This window comes from Ceratotherium simum, chromosome 18 (assembly GCF_057802395.1).
Source record: "Ceratotherium simum simum isolate JZ-2026a chromosome 18, ASM5780239v1, whole genome shotgun sequence".
Taxonomy (NCBI): Eukaryota; Metazoa; Chordata; class Mammalia; order Perissodactyla; family Rhinocerotidae; genus Ceratotherium; species Ceratotherium simum.
In genome coordinates this window covers 4,996,387-5,013,079 of record NC_141917.1, presented here as the reverse complement: position 1 = coordinate 5,013,079, position 16,693 = coordinate 4,996,387, and the positions used below count along the sequence as shown (strand labels likewise).

The window sequence follows — 16,693 nt, the reverse complement described above, 5'->3', positions numbered from 1 at the left end:
CACATTTTTTAAGTCTCAGCTCCAAGATCAGCCTCTCTACAAAGCAATGGTGACATCCCTTGCAGCTAATGAATGCTAGAAACACATAGGTTCTATAATACCAGGTACATAGCTCCAAATCCTCACCCCTCACAGCTATGATCACTGTTCACGTCTGCCACCTTCACAAGAGCATGAGACCTCAAGGAACAAAAGACCATTTTCTTTTTGCGGTTGTGTCTTTAATGCTTAAACAAGTTTGACTTGTTATGGGAACACAATAAACATTAATTTGCTCGATTATACACTAGAGTCTAATAATTTCAGATGAATTGTGTGGTTTCTATATTATGTGGAATTTCTTCGAAATAGTTTGTATACATACTTTGAAATATGATTATGGGTATTTGGTTTTGTATTTTGAAAATACTTTCTCCTATATAAAGCATAAAGACATATCTTTAGGATCATATATAATTATGCTTTTTACCAAAAATTATAAAAATAATCCATGGGTACATTTATTTCTTGTAAGAAAATTCCAACCTTATAGACAATCTTACATCCTCTTTAAAGGCCACTCACAATCCCAGGTCTTTTCCCTTTCCCCGTTAAGTTATTACTATTATTTGGTAGATATACTTCTAGGTCTTTTTTCTAGGCATTTAAGTACATGTATATGTGTAGAAAATACACAGTACTATTTGTGAGCTACCATGAGTATCACAGTTTGTTTGGCCATTTGCCTATTGATGGGAATTTAGGTTGTTCCAAATCATTCAGCAATAAAAACCTTATTGTCTCAAAGCAACCTCGTCTTGACATCACCCCCTCTCCCTTATCCTCCTTTATGTTTTCTTAGCGTACTCATAACTACTGATGGAGCTCCCTTATAGTACATATGAATCTGTTTACTCAATCATTTCCTGTCTTCCCCTATTAAAATGCAGGTTCCACACAAGCAGGGGGTCTATTTTGTATTGAGAAAATGAATGATGGCCCTGCTGGCAGCCAGACCCATGAACAGTGTTCAACACACCCACACCATAACCCTGTTGGAACAAGACAGAGTTAAGTCCACTCTGCAGCCACCAGAATGACCAGCGATTTCTGTCATTCCATCTGACCTGTCTGTCTACCATGAAGGCAGCTCTTACCAAAGTCAACTCAGCTCTGCTTTGGTCCTCCTGGCCCTTAGATAACAATAATTAAGATCCCAATCACCGAATTGCCTTTGCTTCTTGACGGCACCCAGCCCCAGCTGCCTTCCTCACCCAACACAAGCCCAGTAAGGGATTTAAGTCTCAGTCCTTAAAGAAAGAGTCCTCTTCCTGAGACTGAGATGCTCCCAGCATCCCTTGTGGGCATTCTCCTTTTCTTCAGGGAGCTAATAAACCGGGTGGTTTCAGGACAGATGTGTTCTTGGTAGCCTTAACAGCATCCGAGTGTCTAGCATGGTTCTAGGTACTGCTTGGCACGCACATATTTTTTGAATGAATAAATAAATAAGGGCTTTAAAACTTCTGGTCTACAGATCACATGTATTTTACATTTTAGGAAATATTTGCAATTGCCCTCCAAGGTGGCTATAAAAACTTAGTATTTGAGAATATTCATTTCCCTGCACCTCCATGGACACCTATTATTACAAAACTTTCTAGATTTTCCAATCTGATGGGAAAAAATAAATCCTGTTTTATTTACTTTTCCTGTGTTAGGCATCACATCACCAGATGTCTATCGATATTTGTATTTCCCCTTACTTGAGTTGCCAGTTCATATTCTTTCCTGTTTTTTCCATTTTGTTCCTTATCTTTTTCTTGTTTAAGTGTTTGTATTAACTCTGTTTTGTGAATCTTTGTACCACACATTGCAAATATATCCCAATGTATCACATGGCTTTTATTTCTAAATTTTAGCTGTTTAATTTATTTTAAAAAAATTATTTACGACTCATGCTGGGTCCTCCAGAGATGAGAATATTTATGATTGATTTACGAAGAAAGTATGTTCACAGGAAAGCTAAGGATGTGGGGGGAATAGGGCAGGAAAAGGCTGTGATTTGGGGGGAGTCCGGCTCCTGCCGACCCTCCAGGGAGCTCTGCAGTGTGAGCTACACCTCAGAGCGGTTGGGCCTTGAAGCCAGGGAGCCGATGTTCACGCTTCTGCTGGAGTCAGTCAGGACTTAGGGCTCCAAGTGCCCCGGCATTTTCAGCTGCCTGCCTGTGCAGGAAATGCATCTTCAGAAGCCAAGGGACGAGTAAAAGGATTCAAGGGCGTCTGGGCAATTTGCCTTCTATTTCAGTGAATTTTGTAGACTTTTTCTGACAGACCTAATCATTTATTCCAATAACAGCTCTTAATTAACCTTTGCCTCTAGTCGCTTCATGTGTTCATTATTTGTCTGTGGTGAGTCATCATACTTCTTATTCTTACAAATATCTGTGCGCATTTCTGTCCTCTTATTTGCTTTCACTGGTGTGCAAGCCTGTTTCCCTGCTTAGATAAGCATGGAGCGTCTGTCAGCTTCCCTTCACAGCCTGGCTCCCCCACTTCCTGATGAAAGACAAGTTCTAGAAAGTGCTGGAAAAATAGAGGATCCCAAAATAACACGATTCCCCATTTTTCCAGGGACAATATTTAAAAGTTGCTTTTGTCCAAATTGAAGGAATTAATTTTTCTGTGACATGGTTAAAATTGATTTTTACTTATTACTTTGCATACATGTTCAATTTTATACAAAATAAACCAATATATTAATTTGAAATATTAATTTTTCCCTCTCTCTATTGTCCCAGAACAATTTTATTTAAAGACTTCACATTGAAACACTGTTTCCAGCATCAGAGGAAATACTACTGTGTCATCAGAAATAGATTTCCAGAAAACATTGTATTCAGTTCTGTTTAAGTACTCTGTGATACTGTCTTTCAGAATTCATTTATGCATGTTGACCCGTCTCCATTTACAAATAAGGAAACTCACTTCTCTAGAATGGGGCAGCTTGCCCAGGATGGAGCTCCAACACGTGTTCCACATGCGCATGGTCAGCCACCGTGATAGTTTCTCTACTTCTTAGTCTTCTTTTTGTCAAAACGCTCTAGTTTTGTCCTCTTGACAAATTTGAAAACCCTTCCCTAATGCTCCATGAAGAATCGTACCCAAAGTGGAATCCATCTATTAATCTGCTAAAACTAACATTATCATATTTAGTCTTCCCACCTAGAAAGTGGAACATCCATCTCTGTATTCAAGACTTTCATATTTCCTAATAAACTTTAGTCTTTTTCTATACAAAGCTCATGCATCTCTTCTTAAATTTCTTTCTATATATTCTATATATTTCTGTTGTAAACAGAGATTCCTAATACTTGATGCATTCCAGGTTACCAGTGGTATGGAAGAATATAACTGATTTTAGGCATATTTACTTTATGTCTTACCAATCCATTAAAATTTTATTATGTCTAAAGTTCCCTACCAGAAATATTTAAACTGTCCAATGATGTGGTTATATTTATCATGACATTTTTTTTCACTTTGATTTTTAATCTTATTTTTGTTTCTTGCAGCTAAAGGAGCCCAAATAAAACAGAGAAATAGACAAAGATCTACTCCTTTCAAGTGCTAATATCATGTCAAGGGATTCAGAGATGTCACAGGACTCTTACGACGGGACCAGGCCTAGAGTTCAGGCCTCATGAGAATCAGAATCAGAGCCCCGGTGTGGCAGGGGGAAAATGCCTCCCAGATACCCAGGTCCTAACCCCTGGAACCTGTGAAGGTTACCTGATATGGAAAGGCTTCTTCGTAGATGTGATTAAGTTAAGGTTTTTGAGATGGAAAGATTACCCTGGATCATCAGAGTGGGTCCTAAATGTAATCAGAGGTGTACGTAATATAAGAGGGGCAAAGAGAGATTTGACTACAGGCAGAAGAGAAGAAAACCATGTGATGGAAGCAGAGGCGAGGAGAGTCAGAGAGAGAAGATACTATGGTGTTGGCCTTGAAGATAGACCAAGGTTGTGAACCGAGGAATATAGGAATGCAGCCTCAGAGGCTGGAAAAGGTAGGGAAATGGATTATCCAGAGAGCCTCCAGATAGAACATCCTCCAATGAAACCCATTTTGGATTTGTGACCTCCAGAACCATAAAAGAATAAACATGTGTTGTTTGAAGTCACCACGTTAGTGGTAATTTGTTACAGCAGCACACGCCCAGGACTGAGTCCCTGCAACTTTTCCCCAGGGCATTCATCCAGCTGCCCTGCTGCCTCTGGTTCTGCTGCTCATTTTAATGTTGTCCCCCACATAGACTCGCCTTGCCAAAACCCCGCATTTACCTCCTGCCATCTATTTAGCTTCTGATCCTCATGTTAATTCAGCCAAGAAGCACAAAAGAAAATAATGCAAGTTTACAGGACAAGAATTTTTTTCCCCATTCATTTTTAAGGCCAGGCCTTAAGCCTGTAGTGGTAGGTTAACTGGCAGCCTTGCTGCCTTTGGGTTGAGTCCAAAGCCAAAACTGGCCGTCATGGCTCCTCTTTGAACTGGGGCTGTAGGCAGAAATGGTTTCCATTTTGGAGGAGGCTGTGGAAGACAAAGTCTATTTCATTTCTAGACCAGTCACTTTTTATGTTTTATGTCCTAAAGAATTATCCAAAAGTTCCAAAAAACATTAAATAATATGGTTCAAAGAGGGTAGTTGCAAGTTACAAAAACTCAGTTCAAACTAGTTTAAGTAAAACTGGGAATTTCCTTGCTGGGTGAATTCAGGGACATGTGAAACCCCAAATAGCACAGTGGTGTGCTCAGGAAGAACTCTGAGCTCTCTCAGGGAGGGAGCCTTTTTGCTCCTCTCTGACCTCATGTCCTCATTAACAGATGGAGTCCTATGTGTGGCAGGTTAAAGTCATCTTTGATAGCCCACAAATTCATACCTTCCAAATTCAGTCACAGAAGAGAAGCTTCCCATATGAGTTCTCCAGTTCTGCATCCACATTCTTGAGAAGGGAATTAAGGGAAAACTTCATGTCAGGTATCAGCTCCCAGATTAAAAACAGAAAAAAGACGAAGAAAGAGGAAAACAATGGCCAGAGCCTGGGGTCAAGGACGAAATAGAAGCCCATGAGAACTCTGTGTGTGTTGGCAGGCGTGCATGGGGGATGGGAATACGGGGCAGTTTTTAGTTACCGGAAGGGAGCTGGCAGCTCCATCCCAAATGTGCTCTTGGTTCAGCATCCTTGTTTTATTATTGACTTTAAGACAGTTTCTAATATGTGTCTTTGTAATAACAATAGTAATAAGAATAACAAACACTTACATAACAGTGATTATAGTTATTATTGCTATTTAAATGGTGGGGGAATTGGGGCACAGAGAGGTTAAATAACCACCCCGAGGTCAATTTATTTGCTCTGGGTGGAGCCAGGATTTGAATCGAGGCAGGCTGATTCCTGAGCCTATGCTCTTAGCCACTGTACCACATACTAACCAGAGTCTTCTCTGCCTATTCTAAGTAGTATAACTTTAAATAGGTATTAAAATATTTCCAATGACTCTTCAACAGATACTGAAATCATTTTATGTGATCTATTTTAGAGGTGTGTATTAGTCTGGGTTATCCTGAGAAACAGGACCAATAAGGTCTGTCTTCTATCTATCTATCTATCTATCTATCTACCTACCTACCTACCTATCTATCAATTTATATGTATAAAGATATAGAATGAGGAATTGGCTCACATGACTATGGAGGCTGAAAAATTCCACAAATGTTTACCTTCTAATGACTGATTTAATCCAGAGAAATAACATTTTTAGGGGTTGGAATTTGGCTTCTCTTTTCTTGAGATAGACACTGAGCTCATCTCCTCATAAAACATCTCTGGCTATTTTTCTTAATGGACAGGAGTTAGGCACAGTGTCTCTGGGAGCTCAGAGCCTCTGGGCACATTGGTAGGTCACACAAAACAGCTGGGGAAGTTAACCAGTGTAGCAACATAGCAATATTTAACCAACAGACAGCATCTTGGTGGATAAGCTTATTTAAGTCTTAAAATAACATAGTAGAATTTCCATATGACCCAGCAATTCCACTTCTGGATACATACCCAAAAGAATTGTAAGCAGGATCTCGAAGAAATATTTTTGCGTTCATGTCCATAACACGGTTATTCACGATAGCCACAAGTTGGAAGCAATCCAAGTATCCACGTATGGATGAAAGGATAAACAAAATGTGGTCTATACATACAATGGAATATTGTTCAGCCTTAAAAAGGAGAGAAATTCTGACACATGCAACAAAGTGGATGAACCTGCGGATATTGTGCTAAGTGAAATAAACCAGGCACAAGAGAACAAATACCATACGATTCCACTCACATGATGTACCTAGAATGATCAAATTCATTGAGACGGAAAGCAGAGGGTGGTTGCCAGGAGCTGGGAATGGAGACTTAGTGTTTAATGAGTACAGAGTTTGAATTTGGGAAAATGAAAAAAGTTCTAGAGATGGATGGAGGTGATGGTTGCACAATGGGAATGTATTTAATATTGCTGAACTTAAAAACTGGTTATGATGGTTAAAAAATAGCACTGTGGATTACACATTATTTTCCTTATTTTACAGATGAAGAAACTGAGCTGAAAGTCAAGTACCTTCTGCAAAGACATGCACAGTCTAAGGCAGGCTGGTGCAGTGTCTACAGCCCCTCGCCATGGAACAAGAGGACCCAGCTAACCAGGAAGGCCTGCACGAGGGGACAGAGTCTCTACTCACTAACACCTGTTCCTCAAGGGCAGCACAGGAGGAAGAGGGGGCTGCCTGCCTACGACACTGAGAACCTGCTCCTTCACAGGGTTTTGGTCATAAAAACTGGGACACGGATGTTGTGGGAAGCAGGAGTGGGTGAGGGATTGCCTTTCCTCATCTCTGAATTCAAGTTCATGTCTCTTCTTTCCCAGATTCTCCAGGACTGCAAATATGGGGCGCTGAGAAAATGAACATAAATGGGTGCTCCCAGCCCAGGAGTTAATTCAAGTAGGATTTAGTTCAAGCTGTTGAGGCACTGATCTCTGCTCGCCCTTGTCCCTTCAGCACCCACAGCACGGGCATGCCTTCCTCTCTCATCTCAATAAAGAAAGTCCCAAGGAACAGACATTGTAACCTGTCTTTCTGCTCAGAAACACTGCATTTTACCGTAAGTCCCCAGGAAGAAAGGAGAACGCAGCACTAAGCACCAGCAGCCTGTGTACCTTCACTGAAGATTTTGGCATTCCCAGAGGGAACATCTGGAGACAGGTTTTACCAGAGTGCTGTAGACTGATGGTTTGAGTCCACCTCCCCCCCAAATTCATATGTTAAATCCTAACGCCCAAAGTGATAGTATTAGGAGGTGGGCCTCTTGGGGGTCTTTAGGTCGTGAGGGTGGAGCCCTCATGAATGGGATTAGTGCCCTGATAAAAGAGACCCCAGAGAGCTCCCTTGCCCCTTCCACCACGTGAGGACACAGAGAAGACTGGCTGCCTACGAACCAGGCAGTGGGTTCTCCCCAGACACCGAATCTGCCTGCACCAGCCTCCAGAACTGTGAAATAAATTCAGTTATTTATAAGCCACCCCATCTGTGGAATTTTGTGGTAGCAGCCTGAGCAGACACAGAGGCATTCACCTTCCCTCATTCTTTGTAATGTCACATCAGGCTCTACAAAGTTGCCCCCCTGCCCCGTCCCTTTCCTCTCTAACCCCTGTCAGATTCCATTGTGTTAATGTCTTTTGTGTTTTCTCTTCTACTTACCCAGAGACCAGACTTCCAGAATCTTCAGACTCTGGAGGAACGCCAAAGTCTTCTCTGTTTGCCCACTCTTGTGAAAAACAGTTTTGTCTGACTGTAAAGATAGCAGCGTCTCTCCAACAAGATCTCACCAGCCAATTACTGAATTTGGAACCTTGCATAGTTCTTTCATGTATTTCTTGTCTAGAACGTTCATGTGTTAGGGCAAGGAAAGAGAAGAGTATGAAAGAAGGAGGAACAGGACATTTTAGTTGTTGCTTTTCCCCGGTGATGCTTAAATATCAAGGTCACACTTTCCTCTCAGAAATAAGAACTAAACTGTGACATTGCTTTATGTGTTTAGGGCTCTTACATTTAATTTTGACACATATGAAACTACAATAATCCAAACAAAGTTTACAAGCTCCGAATAAGTTATATATTTTACATTTCCCTCACTGAGGATACTTATTTCTGGAATGATCAAAATGCATCCTAAACTTTTTGTTCTTGTTCCTGGACAGTCAAAGGAAGGTGGTGAATTTGATTTATCCTTCTGGCTTCTGTCGTTTTTGGCTCTGTGTTCCTTCAATGTCATCCCTGGTGTAGTGGTATTGTCATGGTGTCACAGCTAATGACAGACTTGAATGATGATGGACTGATAAGTGTTCTGTCATAAATGAGGGCAGACAATGAAATATTAGCCCATTCTGTTCCTTAATACTGTAAGCAACTTTAAGTGCTTAGTTGCTGATAAATTACAATAAGAGGAAAATTTGGGAGAACAGGAGAGGGGAAAGACTATGAGATGCTGATGTGATCATTGCTGGAGATGGAGGGTAAAGGCCTCCAAAATTGGGGAGAAAGGAAGGAGGAGGCAAGAAGGGCCTGGGAGAGATAGAGAAGGAGTGGAAGACAGACTTTGCTGTCTTGATGAAGGCACCTCAGTTCAGCATGGCTGCTGTCTTTCCAGAGAAGCTTAGATGACATTTCAGGATGTCCCATCCATGGTCAATTTTGCTAGCAAAGTGGAAAGAAATTGACCTTCAGGCCCTGGTTTTGGGCAGGGAGTGAGCAGTCTTGTGGGCCTGGCCCCTGGGTCCCTTGTGTACAGTAAGGAGCACTGGCATCTGTGTGACCTGTCCTTGTGTTTTCCCCAACACAGTCGTTAAGATCCCCCCGTTATCTGCCCACTTCTCAACTCACCACCTCGTGGAATCATGGTGAAGCAATCACACTAGTCATTAATGAGAGTGTGCACTCAAATGAATGGATGGGGCGTTGAAACGAAAAGAATCGGCTTTCACGTTGTAGACATAAGTGCAGGGAGAAATACAGGACATCCTTAGGGAAAATACAAATCCATTCCCACACATAATGCTTTGAGGGCGAGGTCAGGCCACTGTTTCAGACCCCTGGTAGAACAGAGTCATGTCCACAAGCTTGCACTAAGTATATTTATTGCCTCTTGCTGTGTTGTATATGCTTTATATTTCAAGATGATTCTGTTTATTCCATTTTGAAGATGGGGGCACACATTTTTGAAAGCCCCAGGAGCTAAGTATAAAGTTACTTATTTAAGAAGTGCTGTTGGGGTAAAGCCATGCATTTAAGAAGTATACTGTCTGCTCTGAGATACACGGCTCAGGGTGGAGGTAAATATCTCTGTGGAATGAACGACCCAGCAGAGTGCACGTGTCCCATCCCCACAAGCCCCCATTTATTGCCGCATCCTTTAACGTCTCAGCCGCATGTCTGGGCAGCTTCGTTAACCTGTCAGCTCACCCATCCGCCTCAAAGTGATGTATGGAGAAATTCTCCCCATGCTAAATAAGACCCCTTTGCCATTATTAATAATATCACAGTGATTCAGAACATGGAGCCATTAGAACAGTAATAAAAAGAGAGACTGTCATTATTTCAACCACAGAGCAGAAAACGAGGGGATCTTCCATAATTATGGACATTGGCAGCTTCCAGGCTCCAGCTAGGAGGGAAAATGCAGAATAGAGCCTGCCCAGCAGGCTGCCATTGTGGGAAAGGGCAGGCATGAGAGCCCAAACTATAGGCTTTCATCCTGTACTATTTTGTCCCGAGAAGTAAGCGCAGGCTTGGCCTCCCTTGATTGTTCCTCCTTGACCTTTCTGGTTATTTGGGAAGGAGGACATTTAGCATCTATCCTCATATTGTGTTACTATTCATCAAACCACCCATGCCATGACTATGCCTCCATATACCACTACAACCCTAGGTCTTACGGAATATTCCTTTACATTTACAATTTCCATAAGCAGCAGCTATTAACAAATTTGCTTATTAAGACGCTATTTACATTTCTAATATCAAGGTGCAATTTGATTCAGGGTAAATCTTCTCTTTTCATTAAATCCATTGGTGGTCTTTGGTAGATTTTTGACTGAAGAGTACTGTTTAAAACCCAGCTTTGCACTACAATATTTATATGCTTTCAGATTAACTTTTTTTATTTAAATATTTAAAAAGGAACACTAATTCTTCACAAAGTCTTCCAAAGAATAGAAGATGGAACACTTCTAAACTCATCTTATGAGGCTGGTATTACCCTGATACCAAAATCGCACAAAGACATCAAAATAAAAGAACTATAGACCAATATCTTTTATGAATGTAGGTGCAAAAATACTCAACAAAATGCTGGCAAACTGAATTCAGCAATATACTAAAAGGATTATACACTATGATCACTAGGATTTAACCTAGAAATGTGAGGTTGGTTTAACATCTGAAAACTCATTAATGTTGCCAATCATCTCAATAGATTCAGAAAAATAAGTTGCTAAAATTCAACAACCTTCATGATAAAAACACTCAAATAACTAAGAATTAAAGGGAACTTTCTCAACTTTATAAAGGGCACCTATGAAAAACTCACATATAACATCACACTTACAATGAAACACTGAATACTTTCCCCTGCAGATCAGGAAGAAGACAAGGATACCTGTTTTCACCACTTCTAGTCAACATTATACTGGAGGTTCTAGCCAGGACAGTTACGTAAGAAAATTACAAATACTGCGTACTGCCGAGAAAGGAAGAAGTAAAGTTATCTCTGTCTGAAGACAACATAATCTTGTACATACAACATCTGAAGGAATCCAGCAAAAGTTATTGAAATAATAAGTTCGCAGGATACAAACTCAATCTACAAGAATCAATTTTGTTTATATATGCTTGCAATGAACAATCTGAAAATAAAATTAAGAAAACAGTTCCATATACAGTGGCATTAGAAAGAATAAAAAGGAAAAATTTAGCGAAAGAAGTCCAAAACTTATACTCTGAAAACTACAAAACACTGTTGAAAGAAATTAAAGAAGACCTAAATAAATGGAAAGTCCATGTTCATGCATCAGAAGACTTAATATTGTTAAGAAGGCAGTACTTCCCAAATTGATCCATAGCTTCAACACAATCCCTATTAAAATCTCAGCTTATTTTTTTTTGCAGAAATTGACAAGCTAATCTTAAAATTCATATGGAAATTTTGAGGGACCCAGAATATTCAAAACAATTTTGCAAAAGAATACTTACCAATTTCAAAACTTACTGCAAAGCTAAAGTAATCAAGATAGTGTGGATTGTAGATTAATGAAATGGAATTAAGAGTTCAGAAACAAACTCTAACATTTTTGCTCAATCAATTTTTCAACAAGGGTACTGAGATAATTCAATGGGGGAAAGAATAGCCTCCAGTAAATGGTGCTGAGACAACATGCAAGAGAATGCATTTGTATGTTGATTTTGTATCCTGCAAACTTACCATATGCATTTATTATTTCTGAAAGTTTTTTGGTGGATTCTTTAGGGTTTTCTATACATATATATAAATATATATATATATGATATATAATATCATGTCATCTGCAAATAGTGACAGTTTCACGTCTTCCTTTCCAATTTGGATCCTTTTTATTTATTTTTCTTGTCTGATTGCTCTAGCTAGGACTTCAAATACCATGTTAAATAGGAGTGGTGAAAGTGGGTATCCTTGTCTGGTTCCCGTTCTTAGGGGGATAGCTTTCAAAAATCAGTTGCATTGCTATACACTAACAACGAAGCAGCAGAAAGAGAAATTAAGAATACAATCCCATTTATAATTGCAACAAAAAGAATAAAATACTCAGGAATAAACTTAACCGAAGAGGTGAAAGATCTGTACACTGAAAACTATAAAACATTGCTGAAAGAAATTGAAGAAGACACAAAGAAATGGAAAGCTATTCCTTGCTCTTAGATTGGAAGAATTAACATGGTTAAGATGTCCATACCTCCTAAAGCAATCTATAGATTCAATGCAATCCCTATCAAAGTTCCAACAACATTTTTCACAGAAATAGAACAAAGAATCCTAAAATTTATATGGAACAACAAAAGACCCCAAATAGCCAAAGGAATCCTGACAAAAAAGAACAAAGCTGGAGGTATCGTACTCCCTGATTTCAAAATATACTACAAAGCTATAGTAACCAAAACAGCATGGTACTGGCATGAAAACAGACAAACAGATTAATGGAATAGAATCTAGAGCCCAGAAACAAACCCACACATCTATGTACAGCTAATTTTCAACAAAGAAGCCAAGAACATACAATGGAGGACAGAAAGTCTTTTCAACAAATGGTGTTTGGAAAACTGGACAGCCACGTGCAAAAAGATGAAAGTAGACCATTGTCTTACACCATACACAAAAATTAACTCAAAATGGATTAATGACTTGAATGTATGATCTGAAACCATGAAACTTCTAGAAGAAAATATAGGGAGTACACTCTTCGACATCGATCTTAGCAACATATTTTCAAGTACTATGTCTGATTGGGCAAGAGAAACAATAGCAAAAGTAAACAAATGGGACTACATCAAACTAAAAATCTTCTGCACAACAAAGGAAACCATCAACAAAACGAAAAGAAAACCTAACAATTGGGAGAAGAAATTTGCAAACCGTACATCTGATAAGGGGTTAATCTCCAAAATATATAAAGAACTCATACATCTCAACACCAAAAAAACTAACAACCAAATTTAAAAAATGGGCAAAAGACCTGAACAGACATTTCTCCAAAGAAGATATACAAATGACCAACAGGCACATGAAATGAAGTTCAACATCATTAACTATCAAGGAAATGCAAATCAAAACCACAATGAGATATCACCTCACTCCCATCAGAATGGCTATAAGCAACAAGGCAGGAAACAACAAGTGTTGGAGAGAATGTGGAGAGAAGGGAACTCTCATACACTGCTGGTGGGAGTGCAAACTGGTGTAGCCACTATGGAAAACAATATGGAGATTCTTCAAAAAATTAAGGATAGAACTACCATATGGTACCTCCATTCCACTGCTGGGTATTTATCCAAAGAACACGAAAACACCAAGGCATAAAGATACATGCACCCCTGTATTCATTGCAGCATTATTCACAATAGCCAAGACTTGGAAGCAACCTAAGTGCCCATCAAGGGATGAATGGATAAAAAGATGTGGTATTTATACACAATGGAATACTACTCAGCCATAAGAAATGATGAAATCCAGGGCCTGCCTGGTGGCACAAGCAGTTAAGTGCGAGCGTTTCACTTCGGTGGCCAGGGGTTGGCAAGTTCGGATCCCGGGCGCGCGCCAACTCACTCCGTGTCATGCCATGCTGTGGCGGCATCCCACATAAAGTAGAGGAAGATGGCCGTGGATGTTAGCTCAGGGTCAATCTTCCTCTGCAAAAAAGAAGAGGAACAGCGTCAGATGCTAGCTCAATGCTGATCATCCTCACCAAAAACAAAAACAAAAAAAAAGAAATGATGAAATCCAGCAAACTGTGACAGCATGGATGGACATTGAGGGTATTATGCTAAGCAAAATAAGTCAGAGAGAGAAGGTCAAATACCTTATGATCTCACTCATAAGTAGAAGATAAAAACAACAACAAACAAACGCATAGAGACAGAGACTGGATTGGGGTTACCAGAGGGGAGGGGAGGAAGGAAGAGGGCGAAAGTGATGATCAGGCACATGTGCGCAGTGAAGGATTGTAATTAGTCTTTGGGTGGTGAACATGATGTAATCTATGCAGAAATAGAAGTATAATGATGTACACCTGAAATTTATAAAATGTTATAAACCAATGTTATTGCAATAAAAAACAAAACAGAATGCATTTTGATCCCTACCTCACACATATACAAAAATTAACTCCAAATGAATTAAAGCCCTTAATGTAAGAACTAAAACTATAAAACCTTTAGAAGAAACCTGACCTTGGATTAGGCAATGCTTTCTTAGCTATCACACCAAAAGCAGAAGCAACAAAAGAAAAAATAGACAAATTGGACTTCATCAAAATATAAAACTTTTGTGCTTCAAAAGATGTCATCAATAAAGTTAAAAAATAGAACCCACAGAATGAGAGAAAATTTTTGCAAATCATATTCTGATAATGGACTTGTATCTCTAATATATATAAAAAACATTTACAACTTAGCAAAATAACCCAATTTAAAAATGAGTAAAGTATCCAAATAGAAATTTCACCAAAGACATACAAATGGCCAATAAGCACATGAAAAGATGCTCAACATAATTAGCCATCAGAGAAATGCAAATAAAAAACATAATGAGACATCACTTCATATCCACTAAGATGGCTATAACAAAAAAAAACAGATAACAAATGTGAGTGAGGATAAGGAGAAACTGGAACCCTCATATACCGCTGGTGGTTGGGCATGTACAATGGTGCAGCACCTTTGGAAGACAGCTTGGAAGTTTCTCAAAAAGTCACGGGATACATATCATTTTATTGGGTTATGTCCAATAAAAATGAAATCATATGTCAACACAAAAACTTGTACACGAATGTTCATGGCAGCATTATTCATAATAATCAAAAAGTGGAAACAACCTGAATGTCCACCGACTGGTGAATGGATAAATAAAATGTGGAGTATCCATACAGTGGAATGTTAGGCAACAGTAAAATAAATGAAGGACTGATACATGCTACACCAGGAATGAACCTTGAAAACAAGCTAAATGAAAGAAGCTAGCCATAAAAGACCATATATTTCATGATTTCATTTCCACAAAATTTCTGGAATAGGCAAATCTATAGACACAAAAAGTAGATGAGTAGTTACGTAAGGCTGGGTAGGTGGAGGTTGGAAGTAAATGGGAAGTGACTGTAATGGATATGCCATTTCTTTCGGGGGAAATAGAAATGTCCTAAAACCACAATGATGGTCACACAACACTGCGCATACTAAAACTATTAGATTGTACACTTATAATGGGTGAATTGTATGGTATGTGAGTTATATCTCAATAAAGCTGTTATTAAAAAGTAGAATAAATATTGGGGAATCGCCTCTGCCTTTTGACCCTTTCATCTCATTTTCTGTTTTACTTTTATCTCCTCTCCCTCCTCCAAATGTAGCACAAATTGTAACCCATTTATTGGAAGACTCAAATCCCATTACAAAGCTCTCAGAAATGACTGACTAACTAAGATTTATGAGACTACACTTTTCCAGAGTAGTTACATTTTAAGAAGGGATTTTTGAAGACATAGAAAGTTTAACAAACCAGTTTCTGCATTTTTAATGGTGGAAAGTCAGCTACTATCTGAATAATTGAAAGACATTGGAAATAAAAATGAGAATTCTTCGATTCAGACCATTGATTTGTGGAGTCAGCTCTACTCTAGAACAAAATAAAACCAAACACACTTTGCCAGAATCCTGAATCAGTTGGAATGCTGCCAATTAAATCCCAGTGGGACTTTCCAGCTATTGGCTGCCTTCTATGGTACCAACAGCATCTGTGAAGGCATCCCCTTCTGAGCTTGATTGACTTGTTACGTGGGAGGACTTTTTGGTTTGTTCTGGTCATTTCTTCTTGGTCCTATTGTTTAAGAAAGATGAGACCCATGTCTGTGAGTCTGGGAGCAGAATGGACCTGGAGCCTGGGTCCAAATCCAGAGGTAATCCTGGTTTCGTGGGAATGCAACATATTTACTACAGGCTTCTCTGTCTTTGAAAATATATGTGGAACAGCCTGAGGTCCTAAATGAAAATGAAAAGACACTAAAAACTTACATTTTTTGTTAGCTTTTGTATATTTTGATTACTTAAAAAAACAAATGCTTGAGCAATTTCTAAACAAAGCTTTTTCAGTTTCTGCAACTTCAGTTCACTTATTTGAGCTGATATTGCTCTTCATTATGTGCCCTGTGGGGCTCTCATTTCACAGGTAGACACACCTTTGTTCTGGAACCCTGAGGAATGAGCTGCTGCTTCACTTCGTGTGGATCCTTTCCTGGGCCCTGGCTTAGGCTGCAGTGTGGGCCCAGGTCGCCATGAAGGAAAGAGTTAATAGTAGCTATCCTTTCTCATTCCCACGTCCAGAGCAAGCAATGAAGAAAACAAACAGCAAAGATTTAAATTTTCTTGACGGCTCACAAATAGTCACTAGAGAAGAGTTTGCTGATTTTTTAATAAGCACCAGAGAACTGAAGCCCAGTGCTGGCTCCCACATGAGGTTCGGGGCAGGCATGGTCTCTTCCCAGAGGTCTGGGACTTTGGGAATGGTGGCCTGTCCTTGGTCTGTGGACATGCAGATCTTTGCTGACCACTCTTCCTGAAAGACTGCAACATTTCAGAGGGAAAATAAAATACAGTGATACATGACACTGAAACATTCAGATGTTCATGGGGGTTATCATCTAGAAGTTTCCCCAGAGGGTAAAATAGTTATCTTATTACAAACCAAACTTAGAAATACATCCTAGCCACACTGGTGAAAAATCAGTGAACGCTGAGTGCTGAAGCATAACCATTGTTTAAAAATCTCATTTTCTCCCTTCATAATGATGGAAGATGTGGCATCTGAGCCCATTT

General features: G+C 39.4%; 1 long non-coding RNA gene across 2 annotated transcripts in view; it reads left to right on the top strand.

The window, feature by feature from the left end:
* LOC147914573 (uncharacterized) overlaps positions 1-8,307 on the top strand; it is a 51,718-nt gene extending 43,411 nt beyond the window's left edge. Inside the window, exons 3-5 of one of the 2 annotated variants that reach the window (XR_015555074.1) lie at positions 3,552-4,048; positions 6,614-7,184; positions 7,785-8,307. This is a non-coding gene — a long non-coding RNA (uncharacterized LOC147914573). Of the gene's footprint in view, positions 1-3,551; positions 4,049-6,613; positions 7,602-7,784 lie in introns of those variants that run through there. The other variant, XR_015555073.1, reaches the window with a different exon arrangement.
* Positions 8,308-16,693: the final 8,386 nt, after the last annotated feature.